Below are 21395 nucleotides of genomic sequence, written 5' to 3'. Positions count from 1 at the left end.
GAGAGAGAGAGAGAGAGAGAGAGAGAGAGAGAGAGAGAGAGAGAGAGAGAGGAAATGAATTATTGATGTCTTTGAAAGGCCAAAATGACGTATGAGATCAGAAGTTACCAGCAACGGATGGGTGATACAATTAGGTTGTGATAGACTCAATAGAAGGTAAGCCCTTGTAAACTAGGGGGCAAAATTGTCAGACAGGTTGTTGCCACCTCAGCGTTTAATTTCCTCCATGGTGAAGTATGTAGGGGATGCGTCCTCTCTCAAGCAATACCACTCTGTACTCTTTCTGTATACAACACCTGTGTGTGTTTTTGTAGGTCTTGGATGTTTGGAGCAATTCGCTGAAAGAGCACAACTGTTAGTGCTAGGATCCATTCTGTAAACATGACAAATCACATTCATATTTACAACATAAGCTATTGGAAGTGGCAGCGGAAGATGGATGGATTCCCTAAAAACTGCATGACCCGCAAATAAGGGATCAAAAATGGGAAAAAATAACTAGTGTGCCATGATTACTTTGCCCAAAGCAATTCAACTCAATTCATAGTTGTTCATGAGTGTAAGTAATGGTATACTTGCAGTAAAGCACTAAAGAGTGAAGATTTGGGCAAATTTTTGATAGAAAAGTTTGCCTGAGCGGAGTACAAGCGTCAATTGTAGGTTGACACATGTGGGAAAAGTTTGATCAAGTCGAGATTTGCAGAACACCTGAAGAATGATTCGTTTGATGAGATTTACTCGTGATGGCGAGAGGCCATTGATTCTCCTCTCAGATCGTGAGGAAAATTGAAAGACAAACGAGTGCAGAAAAGCGGAATCTGTACTCATAGAAAGAGCTGGATTGAACTCTTGAAAAGAAAAACTAGAGGACCACCATAAGACAAGCATGAGAGTTACAGAGTAGCAGCCGAGCGCAGAAGAACAGGAAAGACGAAAGTAGGACTCGTATCAGATTTTGTGGGGACCGCCTACCTCGATCAGATAAACGAAAGTACCAAACTTTGTAGAGCATGAGGCAAAGTGTGAGACCAGGAAGCCCTCATCTTCTTTGATGGAGAAGCCAAGGGCAACTTCAACCGAATTGGCAGCTCGGTTTGGAATGACGTCCAAGGAAATGGGGCCATAGGCCGAGGCTAGTCTAGCGGCACCTGGACGGGATGTTGCCATTACACTTGTCATTGGCGAGCTACGTTTGCATTGTCAAGTGTATTTAGGACACGAGGACTTTTACATCATGCCTTTGGAAGGGTGTGACGTCCTCCTGCTCGTGCTACATTCAACCGCATGATAGATAGATTTTTCAAAGAGTACCGATTATTTGTGGGCACTTTCTTTGACGACATCACTGTCTTCTCCATGAGTGAGGTAGAGCACACACACCATCTGTTACAAGTTTTTCAGAGAGTGCGACAACATAAACTGATTGTAAATGCGTGCGAGAAGTACACTTTCAAGGACACATCGTCTCAACAGAAAGTGTAAAGATGGACCCGGCAAAAGTTGAGACTATTTGTGATTGATCCATTTTGAAGAATGTTTCATGAAGTTCGAAGCTTGTTGGGTTTCTGCTCCTATCATCGGTGGTTCATTCGTAAATTTACAGAGGTAGCTTCTCCTCTGCATGTGTTGATTCAGAAAAGGGTTCCTTTTACTCGGGGTCAGTTAGAGGTTGTAGCCTTTCAGACTCTCAAGGAAAAGTTGACAACCGGACCACTATTGGCTTTACCAGACTTGCAAAAGCCCTTTGATGCTTACTGTGATGCAGTTTGGAGCAGTCTTGGTGTAAGAAGGCCATGTCATAGCTTACGAGAGCATGATGTTTTCACGTCCTAAACGGATTGCACAGATTTATGAAAGAGCTTTTGACAGCTATCCATGCTCGTACTCAGTGGCGACATTTTCTACTCGGAGCCGACTTTACCGTCTTATCAGAGTTTATGCTATTTTTTGTCGCAGAGGCAGCTTTCGGAAAAGCAGATGAGGTGGGCTAACATCGTGTCACTATTTCATTTCGAGATAGTTCATGTTCAAGGACAAAGAATTTAGTGGCAGATGCGTTGTCTAGAAAGCCCTTGGTTCTGGCTACTGTGATGTATCATCGAAGCTTCGAGGATATGGTAGATCAGTACGCCATAGATCTTGATTTTGCAGATATCTTTTACCGGTTACAAAGTGGAGAGACAGTTGCAGGCTATTCCATACGGGATGACTATTGGATGCGGAAAACGAGTGTGTGTTACAGAACCTTTGAGGGAAAAGGTTTTGACAGAGTGCCATTGTCCACCTTTTTCAACCATCGCAGCATAGATACCACCTTGAAGGGTGTTGATTGTTACATTTATTGGCCGAGGCTCAAAAAGGATATGGACGAGTTGGTTCGCAATTGTTTAGTGTTGCTAATTGGACTATTTTCTTATTTTTAATGATTAATCTCTTTTTTTTAGGATATTTTATTGTGTGCACTAAGAACTGTTAAAAGATTGTAGCTACAAGAACTGCCATCAAGAACGGACAACTCTGATGTGTCATTTGATGGGTGACGGTAAACATCGCGAAGGAGTTTCCGTAAGTTCGGTGGAAAGGGCCGGGTTACGAGTGCCCCTGATGCGTCACATGATGGGTGACGGGTGCATCAGTGAGGGGGCATCCCTTAGGCTAAGGAGGAAATCCGAACTGAGTAAGAAAATAGGCGTAAGAACGCAAGCACAAGAATAAAGATGGGTTCAATGAAGCTTTTTACGAAAAGTAGGAACAATCGCAGGAAGGCAGACGCTTTCCCGCGAGGAATCTATGTTTGCATTGCATTCGTGCATGTGGTTGCATGGAGGGATGCCTGGGAAGTGTTGTGAAATGCATTGGTTTTAACTTATAAGGTTTTATTGAGTTTTTGGGCAGGTTCAGACCAATTTTAAAATATGCTGGCCGCCCACTTAATAAGTGGGCAGCCACTTAGAAGATAAAGCAACGGGAAGGCCCTTCACGGGAAGTACGGCTTCACGCCTAAGTCACTTACAGGAAAGTACGGCTTCACGCCTAAGTCCCTTACGGGAAAGTACGGCTTCGCGCCTAAGTCCCTTACGGGAAGGAACGGCCTTGTGTCCAAGCCCTTTACGGGGAAGCACGACCTTCGGGTCTAAGATTACAGAATGGAGGGGTTTCCTTGGGTTCTCGTGCTTGTATAAGAATTCTCCCTGAATAAAAGAATACTCTTAACGGGGGGGGGGGACCAGCCCATCTTCTGGTCCCCAATACTGTGTCGATCTTCTCCCTTCTCTCATGTTTTCAAAGAATTATAATTTTCAGATTTTCTAAGTGCTCGTGTACGCTCCCGTTTTGTGACAGTGGTATCAGAGCTCGGACTCCTCTCTTTCTCTGCAAAGAAGGACGATTCCGGGAAGAACGGGAAGAACCATGTCGAGCCAAGGGAGAAGCGTTGAAGAGGAGCTTCAACAAGTGCAAGCTTAGCTTGCGGAGTTGCAACAAATTTTACTGTTGCCAGACATCCAAAAGCTTTTGGGCGGAATGAAGAAAACGAATGGAACTGATGCAGTCAAGCATCCAGACAACACTGTTGGCTTGAGATCACAGGAGGCAAGAGAAGAAGAACGTGCCGAGGTGCACAAAGGATCTTCGGATCGTAATGAACGGCCTACTCCAAGGAAAGGCCAGGAAAAAGCGCTCTCTTTGCTAGACGAGAGCAAGGACATCTCTATCTCATCTCCATCTTACTCTCCTGATTATACTTCTACTTCTCGATCATCTCGTCAGAAGGAGGAAGCCGCTACTACTACTACTCTTCATCAACCTAAAGATAAGCCTCGATTCAAGAAGCATGGTCGCAAGTCTCAACATCTCATGAGAGTCTTCAAATCGGGCGACAAGGACATCAAGTTCGAAACCTACAATGGACGGAGAGACATCTCCAAAGTACTGTCCTTCATCAGACAGTTTGAAGTCGCCTTTACCAATGGGCACTTCATAGAAAGATCCAAATTACGCCATGTGGGGATGCACCTCAAGGAAACGGCAAGTAATTGGTGGCTAGCCAAGATTCTGGAAGGTTCTCAGGCCAGAACTTAGGAGAGCTTCAAATCTGAATTTTATGAACAATTTCTTCCACATGACTTCTAGCAGGACATACGGAAGGAATGGGACTGGCTTGCCCAGAAGGAACATGAAAAAGTAACGACCTATGTGGACAAGTATTGGTCTGTTCTTCTGAAGGTCACTCCCTTCATGAAGATTGCCGACGAGGAAAAGAAACGAAAGTTCGAAGCGGGTCTCCAACCGCAGCTTCGAAAGAGTATGAAGGTGTATCCGCATGATACTCTTCAGAGGATGATGGAGTCAGCAATCATTGTTGAGGATTTGCACTCAACTGGGACGCCCAGAAAGATGGAGCGTAGCACTTACTGTGCAAGACAAAGAGGGGTCTACGATGACCAAGGGGGCCAAGGAAGAAAACGTCCTCCATCTAGAGACGATGATCATTCTAAGAAGCCAGAGGGCACTGGCAAGCGAACTAAGTACCTTTCTCCTACTCAACTTCAAACTTTTAGAGAGGAAGGAAGATGCTTCTACTGTGGCGAGAAAGGACATATGAAACCGGATTGCCCGCTAAAGCAGCAACGGCAAGAACAAGCCTCTACGAGGCAAGAGAAAGCAAGGAAGGAACCTGCACCGCCAAGCTCGAACTCAATTCCAGATGTTCAAGGAAACACAGAAACGGAGAAAGGGAAGCGTCAACTTCTGAAGGGTTGGGGATCTTTGAACAACCAGCGAGTATTGATTCTTTATGATCCAGGATCCATGGATAACCTCATCTCCCTGGATACTGCGGAACGATTGTGCCTCACACCGGCTCAGCTTGGCACACCGGTTACATCCGGATCGGCATTCGAGGGGTTGACAACCAATGCAACTCCCGTGCAAGGACAGCTCAATCTTCGGATTGGCAAGTACAAGGACCGCGAATCATTTTTGATGGCACCCATCGAGGGATGTGATATCATCTTGGGTATGCCATGGCACTTTCACATGACACCTATTCCCGATTATGTGGAAAAGACCCTCACTTTTGATCATGGGGGTAAGAAAATAAAGATTCAAGCTGATGTAGGAGATTGGCAGTTCCCAATTGTAAGCCATATCTCCATTAAGAAAGAAATGAAGAAGTGTGTTTCTGCTTACTTGATTTTTGCAAAGGATAAATAGTAGAGACTCTCTCTCTAGGCTGGAAATCAAGCGTCTTCAATTTATTGAAAAGTACAAGGATTGTTTCACGGAAACATTTCCTGATGAACTCCCTCCGGTACGCCCGGAAGATCACCGCATAGATCTCATACCGGGTAGCTGGCCTCCCAATCAACCCCCTTATCGGGTAAGTCTTGCTCAGCAAGAGGAAATTTTGAAGCAAGTCAACGAGCTTCTAGAGAAAGGTTAGTACGGCCAAGTGCTTCACCCTACTGCTCTCCAATTCTACTGGTGCAGAAGAAAGATGGCACGTTTCGAATGTGCATAGACTATAGGTCTTTAAACAAGATCACAATCAAGAATCGCTTTCTGATCCCTCGGATTGATGATATACTTGATAAGTTGCAGGGTGCAAGTGTCTTTAGTCACATAGACTTAAAGAGTGGGTATCATCAGATACTGATCGCCCCTGAGGATGTCCATAAGACTGCTTTCCGCACAACCTTTGGACTATATGAATTTTTGGTAATGCCTTTCGGCTTGACCAATGCTCCTGCGACATTCAATCGCATGATGGACCGCATTTTCAGCCCGTATCGAGCTTTTACGGGAGTATTCTTTGACGACATACTCATCTTCTCTAAGTCAGAAGAGGAACATCGGAAGCACTTGGACTTAGTGTTTCAAGAATTGCGAAAGCATGAGTTGCATGTGAATGCAAAGAAGAGCGAGTTCTTTCTCTCAGAGATACACTATCTCGGCCATATAGTCTCTCACAATCAAGTGAGTATGGATCCTGCCAAGATCCGAGTGGTAGAAGATTGGCCTATTCCCACTACGGTACATGATGTACGTAGCTTTCTGGGATTATGTCCATATTATCGAAGGTTTATCCGAGGATTTGCTCATGTAGCAGGACCACTTCATGACTTGACAAAGAAGAAGATTCCTTTCAGATGGGGATCGAAACAACAAGGAGCTTTTGATCGGCTCAAGTACTTGCTAAGCCATGGACCTATTTTGATAGTGCCTGACTTAAGGAAACCATTTGAGGTTCACTGCGATGCTTCAGGCGATTGCATCGGAGCAGTGTTAAACCAAGAAGGCCATGCAGTGGCCTACGAAAGCAGACGGCTTAAGGATGCAGAGTTGCATGCATCAATCTACGAAAAGGAACTCACGGCTGTGATTCACGCCTTATCCAACTGGAAGCACTATCTTCTAGGAGCGGATTTTGTGATCAGGACTGATCACTAGAGTTTGCGGTATTTTCTTACGCAAAGGAAACTATCTGAGAAGCAGATGAGATGGACAAACTTTTTGTCTATGTTTCACTTCGAGATCCTTCACACGGCTGGGAGTAAGAATGTGGTCGCAGACGCATTGTCTAGGCGGCCAAGGGTGAACGCTATCACTTCGGTGTATCACCAAGAATTAGAAGCGCTACCGGATTTGTATCCGAATGATCCAGACTTCTCCACCATTTGGGAAAAGCTACATCGTGGAGAGAATGAGTTTCCCTATTCCATTCGGGACGGTTGTCTCTACCACCATCAGGCCATATGTGTGGCGGAACCATTAAGAAAGAAGATCATGGATGAAGCACACGCTTCGCCTTATGCGGGTCATCAGGGTATTATCCCTACGACCTTAGCAATGGAAAGATATTTCTTTTGGCCTAGCCTTAAAGCAGACATTGATAAGTATGTCAGGGAATGTTTGGTTTGCCAAAAAGTGAAGTATGATCGGCATAAGACGCCTGGGTTGCTGCAACCTTTACCTGTGCCTAATGAACCTTGGGAGAGTATTGCCATGGACTTCATCATGGACCTCCCTAGAACTCAGACTGGAAATGACGCGATCTAGACCATTGTGGACAGGTTTAGCAAGCAAGCACACTTTATACCAGTCAAGAAAACGATCAAAGCAGATCATATGGCTAGGGTCTTCTTGGCACAGATCTTTAAGCTTCATGGAATGCCTAAGTCAATTGTGAGTGATCGAGATCCTCGCATGACAGGAAATTTTTGGCGTGCCTTGATGGATAATCTTGGTACAAAGCTGAATTTTTCATCTGCCTACCATCCTTAAACGGACGGGTAAAGTGAGATAGCCTTCCACAGTATTGGATATGTTAAAAGCTTATGTGTCAGAGCGGCAATCTGATTGGGAGAAATATTTGCCTCTTGTCGAGTATGCGTATAACAATACCATACACTCATCGACGGGGAAAGCACCTTTTGAGATTCTCTATGGTAAGCCTTTGCTTCCACCCATCCTTTTAACTAAGGATAAGATCTTTGCAGCAGATGAATTTGTCTGGGATTTGGACACCGCCTACAGGCAAGTTAGGAGAGCTATTCTACGCTCTCAGGAAAAGCATAAGAAAGCTATAGACAAGCACAGAAGGAATCTAGACTTAACAGTCGGACAGTTAGTCTTACTCAAGTTTGAGAAGGCAAGACTTAAGAAACAAGCGTCTCATAAGGGGAAGGTGGTAAAACTTTCTACTCGTTATTATGGGCCGTTTAAGATCACTGAGCGAGTAAATGATGTCACGTTCCGATTAGCGCTACCGCCTAATTGGAAGATCCATAATGCTTTCCATGTCAGTTTACTCCGGCCGTATGTGGGACCGCCTCCAAGCCAGCCTAGTGCTGAGGAACCTCCTGAGGTTGAGGAAACGGAAGAAATACTCCAACCGGAGCAGATAGTAAGTCATCAGGAGCGGTCTCTCAAATCCGGAAAGATAACACGGAAGTATTTGGTTAAGTTTAAGAACTATTCGAATCTAGATGCTCGGTGGATGACGCAGGAGGAATTAGCAACTTATCCCGAGATACTGGAGGTATATGTCCAAGCACTACAGTTGAGGTCAACTGTTTAGAAGCCAGAGCGATGTTGCTAATTGGACTATTTTCTTATTTTTAATGATTAATCTCTTTTTTTTAGGATATTTTATTGTGTGCACTAAGAACTGTTAAGAGATTGTAGCTACAGAAACTGCCATCAAGAACGGACAACTCTGATGTGTCATTTGATGGGTGACGGTAAACATCGCGAAGGAGTTTCCGTAAGTTCGGTGGAAAGGGCCAGGTTACGAGTGCCCCTGATGCGTCACATGATGGGTGACGGGTGCATCAATAAGGGGGCATCCCGTAGGCTAAGGAGGAAATCCGAACTGAGTAAGAAAATAGGCGTAAGAACGCAAGCACAAGAATAAAGATGGGTTCAATGAAGCTTTTTACGAAAAGCAGGAACAATCGCGGGAAGGCAGACGCTTTCCCGCGAGGAATCTATGTTTGCATTGCATTCGTGCATGTGGTTGCATCGAGGGACGCCTGGGAAGCGTTGTGAAATGCATTGGTTTTAACTTATAAGGTTTTATTGAGTTTTTGGGCAGGTTCAGACCAATTTTAAAATATGCCGGCCGCTGTAACCGGCCTGTTCAATCCAAAAAGGGCGGTAGACTTTACTTTAAACCTTGATTTAGCTTTCACCCATTATTAGTCGTCTATTTTACCTGTACTTTCAAGACACAACAAAGGGGAGAGGGATACAGGCTGCTAGATTGCACCTGTATGAGTAGACGGACACCAGATTGGCCCCTAACTTAGGCGCCCCTTTCGGTATTTCTTTATTGTTCAAAAGAGGGAATAAACGCTGTGGTTCCCTACAAGCTGCCCCGCACAAACTCGGCTGAATTTCCACTGTTCCAGCCTGATTTCGGCAGCATAACTGTACTAGAACCCTTCACGGTCAGTATTCCCACGCATTGACTGACTTTCCCGACGCCTACGGGCACTTTGCAAAACCTGGCGAGAATCTGCAGCACGCTGAATTCTCTGTTTTCAGCCCTGAAAATGCGCCAGATCGCCTGTACAGCGGTCCCCTTGCGTCCCCGAACCTCCTGGGGGTATTAGGGTCCGTTTAGGGCCAAAACCCTAAACCTGCAAAAATACACAGCAGGCTGTAATTCACTGTTTCGGGCTCCGTTCTGCGTGCCGGTCGCATCCCTAGCAAGTCCTCGAGCTCCCGCACCTGTAGGGCTACTTGCCCTTTGAATCGGACGAGATTTCTGGCGTGAAACCTCTCCGAATTCACCTGTACCTGCGGGGGGATTAGCCGCTAGCTAATCCAGTACCTGTGCAAGAGGCTCTTGCCTCGGCAATCGCGCATGAACCCACACAACTGTACATTGGTCAAATGAAAAGCCCACTAGAGGGGCATAACATACTGCCAAAGGGGAGAGAGAGGGCAGTGCGTAGCGTGCAGGGCATCACTCCTGGCACCGCACTGTGCATAAGAGGGAAAGCAAGCACTCCATAGCTCTTAACCTGTGACAGAGACTTGCAAAATGAGCCTCCCAGCTATAAATCACGTTTTTGCCTTCTCTATAAGTAGTAAACTGGCCTCAAAGTGCCAAGTGTCACTCATTTGTGCGTTTTCCCGCTTTAGACCCTCGGGTCTAAAAATATCTCACCTGCAGCCTCTGTTGACTTGGCCACAGAGTAACAAAATGATCCCCATGTCAAACTGCACGTAATGACGCGAAGACATTTTCAGGTCCCAAAATAGCAGTTCCCTAAATTTTAGGAGATGCTGCCATTATATCTTTCTAGGTCATCCGACCCTCTTTGTACACTGTGGCCACATCCAAAACTGAAATGTAGCCTCTGTAGCAAAGGATTCCACTTTGGCTAGTCAATGACCCCACTTGGCTAACCATAGTCCTTGTCCAACCTTAGTGCTCTCTTGCCCTCAGGCCTGGACTCCCTCTGGACAGTTCCACACTAGCTATGCAATGCAGGGCAGTTAGATTTCCCGAGGGGTGTTTCCAAAAAGTGAAAGTAAATAGATAATAAGAAAGAAATCAACAAAAAGGATAGATAGTAGTCACACGCTGGTGACATACCCCCCTCTTGAAATCTCAAACGTCCTCGTTTGCATCTATGTCGTCCATGCTTACTGTCAACACTGATGTATTCAACACATGTCGACACATATACGACACATACATGCTCATTGTCAACCCTGGTGTATTCAACACCTCGTCGACTCATGTATTGCCTGCGTGTGAACCCTGTCCCAATGACATAGTGGTAGCTTCGCACTCTGCCATTGCTCTGAGTCACTAACTTTCCAATGACAAAATGGTAGCTGCACATTTTGCCACTGTCTTATAGTACACGTTGGATCCCGTAACACTTTCGAGCATACCCAAACCGACAGTTTAAGAATGCAGTTACACATGTACTCTTTAATAGAAGCAATCACTGTATCCTTGACAGACTGACAAGAAATACTCACTTCTATAGCACTAACCAAACTTTTGGACATTCCATAAGAGCAATTGCCAAACTGACAATCTGTACAGCTCTAACATTCATGTAACAGGTATTTCATTTGAGCTCACTTTAAATACCATGTACATCATTTGTTTCAGAAGCCATTGTCACACTGACAATCCATGTAGCTTTGAAACTCAAGGGGTCAAGGTAGGTTGCAAATCGAAGGCTTCCAGGTAAAGTGATAACACAGTTGGTGACTCTGCAAGTTCACCTTCTTCCATCCACTTAGCATCCATTGGTGGATAGTTTCTGAACTTTACCAAGTAACGCCTAGCAACCTTGCCTTTCACTTTCCTTTCTTTGTGTGCCAAAATCTGTTCAGGGACCAAGATCTCGTCAAGTTCCTCGACTTCCGGCTGATCTTCAGCTGGCATATCTTCTGGCACATCACCCACATAGGGTCTGAGAAGACTCACATGAAACGCATTGTGAATCTTCCAACTGTCAGGCAATTTCAGCCTATATGCAACATCACTGATTATGTCGCACACTTGAAAAGGCCCATAGTAACGCATGCTGAGCTTTGGAAACAGTCTTTCCTTGCCCTTCATCTTCTTTAACCTTGCCTTTTCAAACCGTAGAAGCACCCAATCACCAAGTGAATATACCACTTCACGACGGTGACGATCAGCTGCTTTCTTTTGCTTTGCCTGAGTCCTTTCTAAGGCCACTTTGACCTTCTTGTACATTTCATCCATGTCTTGAACATACTTATCTGCTTCAAATATCTTGTCCTTTGTATGCAGTATGGGAGGAACTTTCTTGCCACCTTCAACTATCTCAAAAGGTGCCTTGCCAGTTGATGAATGCACTGTATTATTGTATGCATACTCCACCAATGGCAAATACTGCTCCCACTTTCCTTTATGCTCTGACACATAGCACTTCAGCAGATCTAGGACAGTAGAATTTGCCTCTTCTGATTGCCCATCTGTTTGAGGATGAAATGACGAAGAGAATTTGAGTGTGGTGCCCATATTCTCAAACAAACCTCTCCAGAACAAACTTGTCATGCGTGGATCACGGTCACTAACAATCGACTGTGGCATGCCATGATACTTGAAAATATTGCTCATAAACAAGCGTGCCATCTGATCTGGCTTTATCTTCTTCCTGACAGGAATAAAATGATCCTGTTTGCTGAATCTGCAAATAATGGTCCAAATACCATCGTTTCCTGTCTGCGTTCTCGGAAGATCAAAGATAAAATCCATAGCAATACTTTCCCATGGTTTATCTCGAATAGGTAGTGGTTGCAATAACCCTGGTGCCTTTTGCCTGTCAAACTTGACCTTTTGGCATATTAGGCATTCTCGCACAAAGGCATCCACATCCCTTCTCAATGTAGGCCAATAGAAGAATGTCTCAACCGCTTTCACTGTAGCATCGATACCACGATGCCCTGCATACGGTGGGACATGACTCTCTTCCATAACTTTGCGTCGCAATGGCTTTGTGACACACAATCTGCCATGCATCATCATGAACCCGTCTTTAAGAAGATAGTGTTCATGACGTTGTCCATCCATTAGTTGCTCGAAGACCCTTGCAAAATCTTCATCATTTGCATACTGTTCTCTGATATCATCAAGTTCATGATGATAAGGAATCGACACAGCTGAAATTTGTGGCTTTCTTGACAAGGCATCAGCCACAACGTTCTTCTTGCCTTCCACATGCAGAATCTGAAAATGGAACATGGACAAGATATTTGCCCATCGCATATGCTTCTCAGATAACTTTGTCTGTGTCAAGAAGTATCGCAAGGTCTGATGATCCGTTTGGACAACGAAATCTGCACCTAGCAGGTAGTGTTTCCAACTTAAGAGCGCATGAATCACAGCCAGTAACTCTTTCTCATAGACCTGCATGGTCATCTCTGGCCCTTGCAAAATTCTGCTCTCATAGGCTACTACCCTGCCATCTTGCATTAGCACAGCACCAATGCTACTACCGCAGGCATCACATTGGACCACAAATGACTTCCTAAGATCTGGCAACACAATGACTGGATCCGAAGTCATCTTTTCCTTTAAGAGATTAAAAGCTGAAATCTCTTTTTGTGTCCATCTAAAGGTGACTGCCTTCTTTTGAAGAGCATGTAAAGGTGAAGCAATCTCAGCGAAATTTCGAATAAACCTTCTGTAATAGGAGCATAGTCCCAAAAAGCTTCGGACATCATGCACCGTCTTCAAATTTGGCCATGACTTGATCGCTTCAACTTTTGCAGAATCCATTCTGACACCATCCTTTGAGACAATGTGTCCCAGAAAGTGAATCTCTTCCAGAAAAAACTCACTTTTCTTTGCATTGATGAGCAACCTATGACTGCGTAGCTCTTTGAACACAATGGCCAAGTGATGCCTATGCTCCTCTTCATTCTTTGAGTAGACTATCATGTCATCAAAGAACGTACCAACAAACTGCTGGTGTGGACGGAAAATTCTGTCCATCATCCTATTAAACGTAGCAGGAGCATTTGTGAGACCAAAGGGCATCACTAAAAATTCGTAAAGGCCAAACGTTGTTCTAAAAGCAGTCTTGTGCACATCCTCTGATCTAATGCGGATCTGATGATACCCACTCTTTAGATCTATCCTGCTAAACATAGCTGCTCCTTCTAATTTGTCCATAATATCATCAATTCTAGGTATAGGGAACCTATTCTTGATGGTATTCTTGTTCAGTGCACGGTAGTCGATGCACATACGCCATGAGCCATCTTTTTTCTGCACCAACAATACTGGAGAACAGAATGGAGATGAACTGGGCTGAATCAGCCCTTTTTCTAACAGCTCCTGTACTTGGCCCATTATCTCTTTCTGCTGAGCCGCACTAACCCTGTACGGAGGCTTATTTGGTGGGCTACAGCCTGGCACCAAATCTATCGCATGGTCCTCGGGTCTCTCTGGCGGTAATTGAGACGGTAATGAATCGGAAAAACAGTCACTATACTGTTGTAAAAACATTGACCTTTCTTTATCTAGCACAGATAAATTTGATTCATCACAATCTGACACTTCACGTGCAAAAACCAAGTACGCAGAAAGATGCTTTTTCATTACAGAAGTAATAGCAGAAGCTGATACAGTAGGAATAGACTCCCCTTTAAGCTTTACATCCAGAATGTGAGTCTTTCCCCTGCTCTGTACAGTGATCTTTTTGTTGTAGGCATCCATGATTCCCTGTACACGAAATAACCAAGGAATACCTAACAACACATCACATCCGTCCAGTGGCATGATGTAAAATTCTTCAGCATCTACATAGGACTGGATATGTAGACGCAACTTTCCAATGATGGGTGTCACAGCCTCTGTATGGCCAGGACATGCCAAACCTGCCTCTGCTGTATACCCCATCTCTTCAGGTCTGATTCCCAACTTTGAAGCCAATTCTGGGGAAATAAAGTTGGCTTTGGCACCTGGATCAAAGAAGATAAGCACTGTTTGATCCCTAACCTTTCCCCATGCTCTGCAAAGCTCACTTGCATCTGAATTTGGCTTGTCGCCCACCATATCTGGCACTAGACCAGCCATGGGCTTCTTTCCCTTCCTGTCCTCCTTGTCTTCAGAATCAGCTGGCCTTTTCTTTGTAGGACAGTTGTAAGCAATGTGGCCAGGCTGCTCACATATAAAGCATTTGTTCTCTGTCCTCAGGACCTTCTTTTGCTCTTCTGACTTGCGAGGAAAACGTCTTTTCCATTTCTTTGCTGGTCCTTTTTCTGATTCAGCCGTAGCTTTGTCTTTCCCTGTGTTGGCCGACTCCTGAGTCCCTTTAGGAGCCTCATTGGGAACGTGCTTCTTGGCTGAATTTTTCTTGCCTGATCCTGCCTTGACGCCAGTGTTAAATTCACAATCTTCTCCCTTGAGCAAACCATTGCCAGTGTTTGCTACCTCGATGAGCTGCGTCAAAGTAGTGACTTTGGTCTTTGTGCAGTATTTTCTCAATCCTTTGGGTAGGCCACAACAGTATTTTTCTATCTGTTCTGTCAATGGCACAAACCTATAGGAAGTTACTGGAAGTAGAGCTTTCCAAAACTTCCGATTGTAATCATCCAGATTTCTGCAAGTGGCAGCATTAAGCTGGTGCCATTCTGTCATGACATCTGCTTCGAAATCATCAGATAACCATGCTGCTGCAAAAATCTGCTTGAAGTAAATCCATGTGGACGGAGCTTGCCCTTGAAGCAATAAAGTTGTCCACCATTGTCCCGCATTCCCTGTCAAGAAAGTGGCTGCCTTGCGGACCTTTGAAGCCTCTGTAAAGTTTCCCCCTGCATAGGCCTTATCAAACTGCTGGAGGAATGAAAGAGCCTTCTTCCTGTCATCAAACCCTGTAAAGGTCGTGAATGACACTCCTTTGCCACCTTCTTTGTACGGAGTTGGCCTCTCCAGCGGCGTTAAATTGTCATATGGAAGTGACTGAAACATGGGAACACTATTAAGGTTCATCTGTGTTCCTTGGCCGCTATTAACTTGACCTGGAAATGCCATATTTGGCTGCTGATTTGTAATTCCAGCCATACCAAAACTTGCTTGTGGCATCCCAAATTGTCCCTGAGTGCTTTGAAACCCTGGTTGCATACCCATGACACTGTACATGGGGTTAGGCATCATCGTTTGAGCACCCCCGAACACTGTTCCTGGCGTATAAAACTGATTTCCAGGTGCATGACCAGCCATGCTTTGGAATACGGATCCACCTCCAAAATAGCCAGGGTGTACTGAAGGTGGTGGGAAGACCTGTTGCATAGCCTGTAAGTTGCTTCCCTGCCCATTAGAACCAGCTATAGGCTGCTGAAAGGTGGCGGGCTGAATTGGTACAGCTTGAAAAACTGGCATCTCAGCCACCTGTTCTTGCACCTTAGGCACAGGTTGTGGAGACTGCATGTTCTCCGTCAAGTGTACAGGTGTTTCCATTGACTGTGCGGTATGAATCACCTGTGCTCGAGCCTTAACAGGCTTTTGAATATGATCCAGTGACCCAACTTGCTGAGACGGAACAAGAGGTTGCAGAAAGGCTAAAAACCTTGGGTTCTGCATTACTTGTGTGAACATAGCCACAGCAGTAGCCAACTGGGTCCTGAATATATCATCATCAGTCTGTGGTGGTCTTGAGGACTCACCCACTTCATGTGTCTGTTGACCCTGTGAAGAGGAAACCTCTTCAGTCACATCATCTGGTCTGTCAGCCATAATTACAATTCCCTGTGTCTGGTCTATGATCCCCTGTGTCTTCAAGCCCAAAACTGACCAAGGCTCACTTCTATGGAAAAAAGTGATTTAATCCCGTCGATGGAACCATGTAACCGGCCTGTTCAATCCAAAAAGGGCGGTAGACTTTACTTTAAACCTTGATTTAGCTTTCACCCATTATTAGTCGTCTATTTTACCTGTACTTTCAAGACACAACAAAGGGGAGAGGGATACAGGCTGCTAGATTGCACCTGTATGAGTAGACGGACACCAGATTGGCCCCTAACTTAGGCGCCCCTTTCGGTATTTCTTTATTGTTCAAAAGAGGGAATAAACGCTGTGGTTCCCTACAAGCTGCCCCGCACAAACTCGGCTGAATTTCCACTGTTCCAGCCTGATTTCGGCAGCATAACTGTACTAGAACCCTTCACGGTCAGTATTCCCACGCATTGACTGACTTTCCCGACGCCTACGGGCACTTTGCAAAACCTGGCGAGAATCTGCAGCACGCTGAATTCTCTGTTTTCAGCCCTGAAAATGCGCCAGATCGCCTGTACAGCGGTCCCCTTGCGTCCCCGAACCTCCTGGGGGTATTAGGGTCCGTTTAGGGCCAAAACCCTAAACCTGCAAAAATACACAGCAGGCTGTAATTCACTGTTTCGGGCTCCGTTCTGCGTGCCGGTCGCATCCCTAGCAAGTCCTCGAGCTCCCGCACCTGTAGGGCTACTTGCCCTTTGAATCGGACGAGATTTCTGGCGTGAAACCTCTCCGAATTCACCTGTACCTGCGGGGGGATTAGCCGCTAGCTAATCCAGTACCTGTGCAAGAGGCTCTTGCCTCGGCAATCGCGCATGAACCCACACAACTGTACATTGGTCAAATGAAAAGCCCACTAGAGGGGCATAACATACTGCCAAAGGGGAGAGAGAGGGCAGTGCGTAGCGTGCAGGGCATCACTCCTGGCACCGCACTGTGCATAAGAGGGAAAGCAAGCACTCCATAGCTCTTAACCTGTGACAGAGACTTGCAAAATGAGCCTCCCAGCTATAAATCACGTTTTTGCCTTCTCTATAAGTAGTAAACTGGCCTCAAAGTGCCAAGTGTCACTCATTTGTGCGTTTTCCCGCTTTAGACCCTCGGGTCTAAAAATATCTCACCTGCAGCCTCTGTTGACTTGGCCACAGAGTAACAAAATGATCCCCATGTCAAACTGCACGTAATGACGCGAAGACATTTTCAGGTCCCAAAATAGCAGTTCCCTAAATTTTAGGAGATGCTGCCATTATATCTTTCTAGGTCATCCGACCCTCTTTGTACACTGTGGCCACATCCAAAACTGAAATGTAGCCTCTGTAGCAAAGGATTCCACTTTGGCTAGTCAATGACCCCACTTGGCTAACCATAGTCCTTGTCCAACCTTAGTGCTCTCTTGCCCTCAGGCCTGGACTCCCTCTGGACAGTTCCACACTAGCTATGCAATGCAGGGCAGTTAGATTTCCCGAGGGGTGTTTCCAAAAAGTGAAAGTAAATAGATAATAAGAAAGAAATCAACAAAAAGGATAGATAGTAGTCACACGCTGGTGACAGCCGCCCACTTAATAAGTGGGCAGCCACTTAGAAGATAAAGCAACAAAACCAGCCAGCGAATTCTCTCTCCCTATTTCGGGTAGAACAACGCAAAAAAAAAAAAAAAAAAAAGGCCGCAATCTCTACGTGAGCAGCTTTTCGTGCCGTGGCCAGGGAGCTATAAAAGCACCACATGCCCTCACTCAAAGGGGGTACCAACGTCAGCAAGAGAAGACTCTGCCGCCGCAAGAGATCGCGAGACTACGAAGCACGGAAGTCGCTTTTTCCCGCGCAAGAGCGACAGGTATCTATTGTGGATTCGCCATACGAATTGTTGTCGCGTGTTTGTGTGGTTTGTTTTGCAGGAATCTCCCGTCTTACGGGAAGGCCCTTCACGGGAAGTACGGCTTCACGCCTAAGTCACTTACGGGAAAGTACGGCTTCACACCTAAGTCCCTTACGCGAAAGTACGGCTTCGCGCCTAAGTCCCTTACAGGAAGGAACGGCCTTGTGCCCAAGCCCTTTACGGGGAAGCACGACCTTCGGGTCTAAGATTACAGAACGGAGGGGTTTCCTTGGGTTCTCGTGCTTGTATAAGAATTCTCCCTGAATAAAAGAATACTCTTAACGGGGGGGACCAGCCCATCTTCTGGTCCCCAATAATACTGTGTCGATCTTCTCCCTTCTCTCATGTTTTCAAAGAATTATAATTTTTAGATTTTCTAAGTGCTCGTGTATGCTTCCGTTTTGTGACATTTAGTATGCCAAAAGGTCAAGTTTGACATGCATAAGGCACCAGGACTTCTACAGCCTTTACCCATACCCTCCCTTCCATGGGAAAGCATTGCCATGGATTTTATTTTTGATCTTCCCAAGACTTAAAGTGGGCAGGATGGCATTTGGATAGTCATCAATAGATTCAGGAAGCAGGCTCACTTCATTCCAATAAAGAAGACAATTCAACTCGATCATTTGGCGAAATTGTTTCTCACAAATGTTCCGATTACATGGCATGCCTGAGTTCATTGTTCTGGACAGAGGTCCGCGGTTTACTAGTTTGTTTTGGACGGCAATCTGAGAGAACATTGGCACGGTTACAGTTCTCGTCCTTGTTACATCCGCAGATAGATGGGTAATTTGAGATAGCCATTCTAGTGGTCTTGAAGACACCCATTGAGCCCTTGAATTTGTACAACAGTTTGACGTCGCCTTCATTGGAGGTCGCTTCACAGAACACTTCAGGGTGCGAAGAGCGGCATCTTACTTGAAAAGAACTGCAGACATGGCAGTCTACTCTGTTGTTACGCAAAGAAGCACGTGTGACGTGGTTTAAATTCAAGATAGTTTTCACGTCAACTTGGATATCAGATAAATATGCAAGAGATGTTATTCGCGGCTTGGCATCACTTGAAAATGATTGAGGAAGATACATTGGTTGAACTATTGCCAGAGGTTTTGGTATATTATTTGCCAATGTCTTTGTTTCGGAAGATTACTTTGAGAGACGAGATTGAGCGGTTTTGTTGTGGTTTGCTAAAAGAGACTCGAGACTATTGTCTAAACCAGAAGTTTGACTCTACTCAGAGACTTATTGTAACAGACTTGGACACTCCATGTCAAGAATCTACCGCGACACGACAAGAGTTCACTTCAAAACAGTCCACAAATTGATTTGACACCGGCCTGGCAGAGTTCCGTGCTAAGAGGTATTGGCCCCAAAGATTGGCGCCCCTTTTTGGTATTTCTTTTTGTATTAAATCTGTTGCACAAAGTACAAGGGAGTGGGTGGGTCTCACTCTCAGACTCTGCGTCCAAATGCTCTGAGAAGTGGGAGCCCAAGCCACACTTATAAAGGTTTACAAGGGATGCCAAAAGTAGAGCCCCAAAAGCTGCCAATTAAAAGCATTCCAAAAATAATGCAATTTCTCTCTCAAGCCATTGCTTGGCAAAATAAAGCAACTTAAAAAAAGTGCAATTCCCCCCCAAAAGCTGCTGTAAACTTTGCGTAGAATTCAGCCTTGCAATTGCGTAGAAAAAGCTGCAAAATTTTGTACGATGTTGCCACGTCACCACGTCATCAGCTCCGCAGACTGCGTCGCAAATCCCGGAAATGTCCGTACTGTGCTGCCACGTCAGCCTTTTAGTGGGGCGGGTGTGTGTGTACCGGGCAGCCATGTGTGTATAGGGCAGCCCCGTCACCAGTTTGTGACATCCCCCTCTTGAAAGCATTGTAATCGCCCTTGATTACGCTTGCAAAACAGACAGAGGCCATAAACTCTCTTAGCAGACACTGACTGTTAGTATCGATGCACTAGGAACACACATCTAGCACATTCAAATTCATTCGGATCTCAGACCATGATTAATCAGCAACGTATTTAGCAATCGCATCTAGATCCACTTGGGACCTCATAGATGCCCGATTGACTAATCCTTATTGCAATCACGTCTATCGAGATCTTTCAGACCGAAATGCTGCAGTCATTTCGTCTATCAATTCTTGCACTTAAAAAAGTCAAGAACAAATCAATATCATATTATCGGGAATTCCAGTCCATAAAGTTATACAACAGAATACTGTCAGCCCATAGTATCCCTGAAACTCAAAGAGACATCAGTGACTTTAGTATCAAAAATTGAGGCAATTTGTTGACAAAGGAGCGAAGCGACTCCCCTCTTGTGCATACCCGTTGCACCAGATTCCGCCCAAGCTGAGGTCGGGGTTCCATTTAGAATAGACTATGCTAATCCAAATGCTTCAAGGTAAAGATTCACAATCCGTGGAGTATCTGCCAAGTCCTCCTCCTCCATTCACTTCTCATCCAATGCGGAGTAGGTCTTGAATTTAACTAAGAACCGTCTCATCGCTTTACCTTTTATCTTTCTATCTTTTTGTGCCATTATTTGTTCTGGAATGAGTATTTGCTCGTTTTTCTCCAATTCGGGTTGCTCATTTGGCTCCCCATCATCGGGCACATCGCCTTTAAAAGGCTTTAAGAGACTCACATGGAAAACATTGTGAATTCTCCAAGTATCGGGCAGCTTCAGTCTAAAGGAGATATCATTTATCTTTTTTGAAATCTGGAAAGGTCCATAGTATCTCATGCTAAGCTTTCGAGAAAGCCGCTCCTTTCCCTTTTTTCTTTCTCAGGCGTGCCTTCTCAGAATGTAAGAGCACCCAATCGTTCTCCTTCAATTTCAAATCGCGACGACGTCGAGTTGCTGCCTTTTTTTGAGATTTCTGCAAAGCCTTCCGGACCAAGTCCAAGTTTTTTGTGAATTGGTCGGGCTTCAAAGAAAAATCTTATCTTTCGTGTTAAGGAAGGATGAAACCTTCATAGCAAATTCAATAATCTCAAATTGCACCTTCCCCATCCAAGAGTTCATCATGTTTCTGTAGGCATATTCCACCAAAGGTAAAAACCCTTTTCATGAAGTCTTCAGATTCAAAGAAGAAGACTTCAACAAATCCAATACCACTGAATTAGCAATCTATTATTGCCCATCAGTCTGCGGGTGGAACGATGATGAGAACTGCAACCACTTGCGAATGTTCTCTCAAATAGCCTTCCAAAACAAACTTGTGAATCTGGGGTCTCTATCAGAGACAATCGTCTCATGCATGCCATGTAATCTGAATATCTGGGCAATAAACAATCGTGCCCACGCTGTATTTTCGGGAGATAAAAAATGAAATCCATTGCAATACTTTTCCAGGGGCGGGTGGGTATGGGTAAAGGCTGTAACAATCCCTGTGCTTTATGCCCGTCAAAACTTGACCTTCTGGCATACCAAGCAACTGAGTACAAACTGAGTACAAAATCGTCCACGTCCTTCTTGAGTCTCGGCCAAACAAAAGTTATCTCTCCATACCTTTCAAGATGGTAACAATGCAGCGGTGACCCCCCATTGTGTATTCAATTGAATATAGTTGCAAAAATCTGTATCTGTGGCGTACTGACCGACCATATCCTCGAAGCTTCTATGATGTATCGCGGAAATAGCCCGAACCAACGTCTTCCGGGACAAAGTATCTGCCACCAATTTCTTCTGTCCCTGCACATGGACAATCCGGAAGTAAAAGTGT

The 21395-nt window shown here is 45.1% G+C and overlaps 1 protein-coding gene across 2 annotated transcripts in view; it reads left to right on the top strand.

The window, feature by feature from the left end:
• GTF2H2 (general transcription factor II H2) overlaps positions 1-21395 on the top strand; it is a 68069-nt gene that overhangs the window by 446 nt on the left and 46228 nt on the right. The window lies entirely within an intron of this gene.

Source organism: Adiantum capillus-veneris, chromosome 12 (genome assembly GCF_014529385.1).
Source record: "Adiantum capillus-veneris isolate H3 chromosome 12, ASM1452938v2, whole genome shotgun sequence".
Lineage (NCBI taxonomy): Eukaryota > Viridiplantae > Streptophyta > Polypodiopsida > Polypodiales > Pteridaceae > Adiantum > Adiantum capillus-veneris.
The sequence above is the reverse complement of the archived record's forward strand: the minus strand, read 5'-3'. Positions and strand labels throughout refer to the sequence as shown.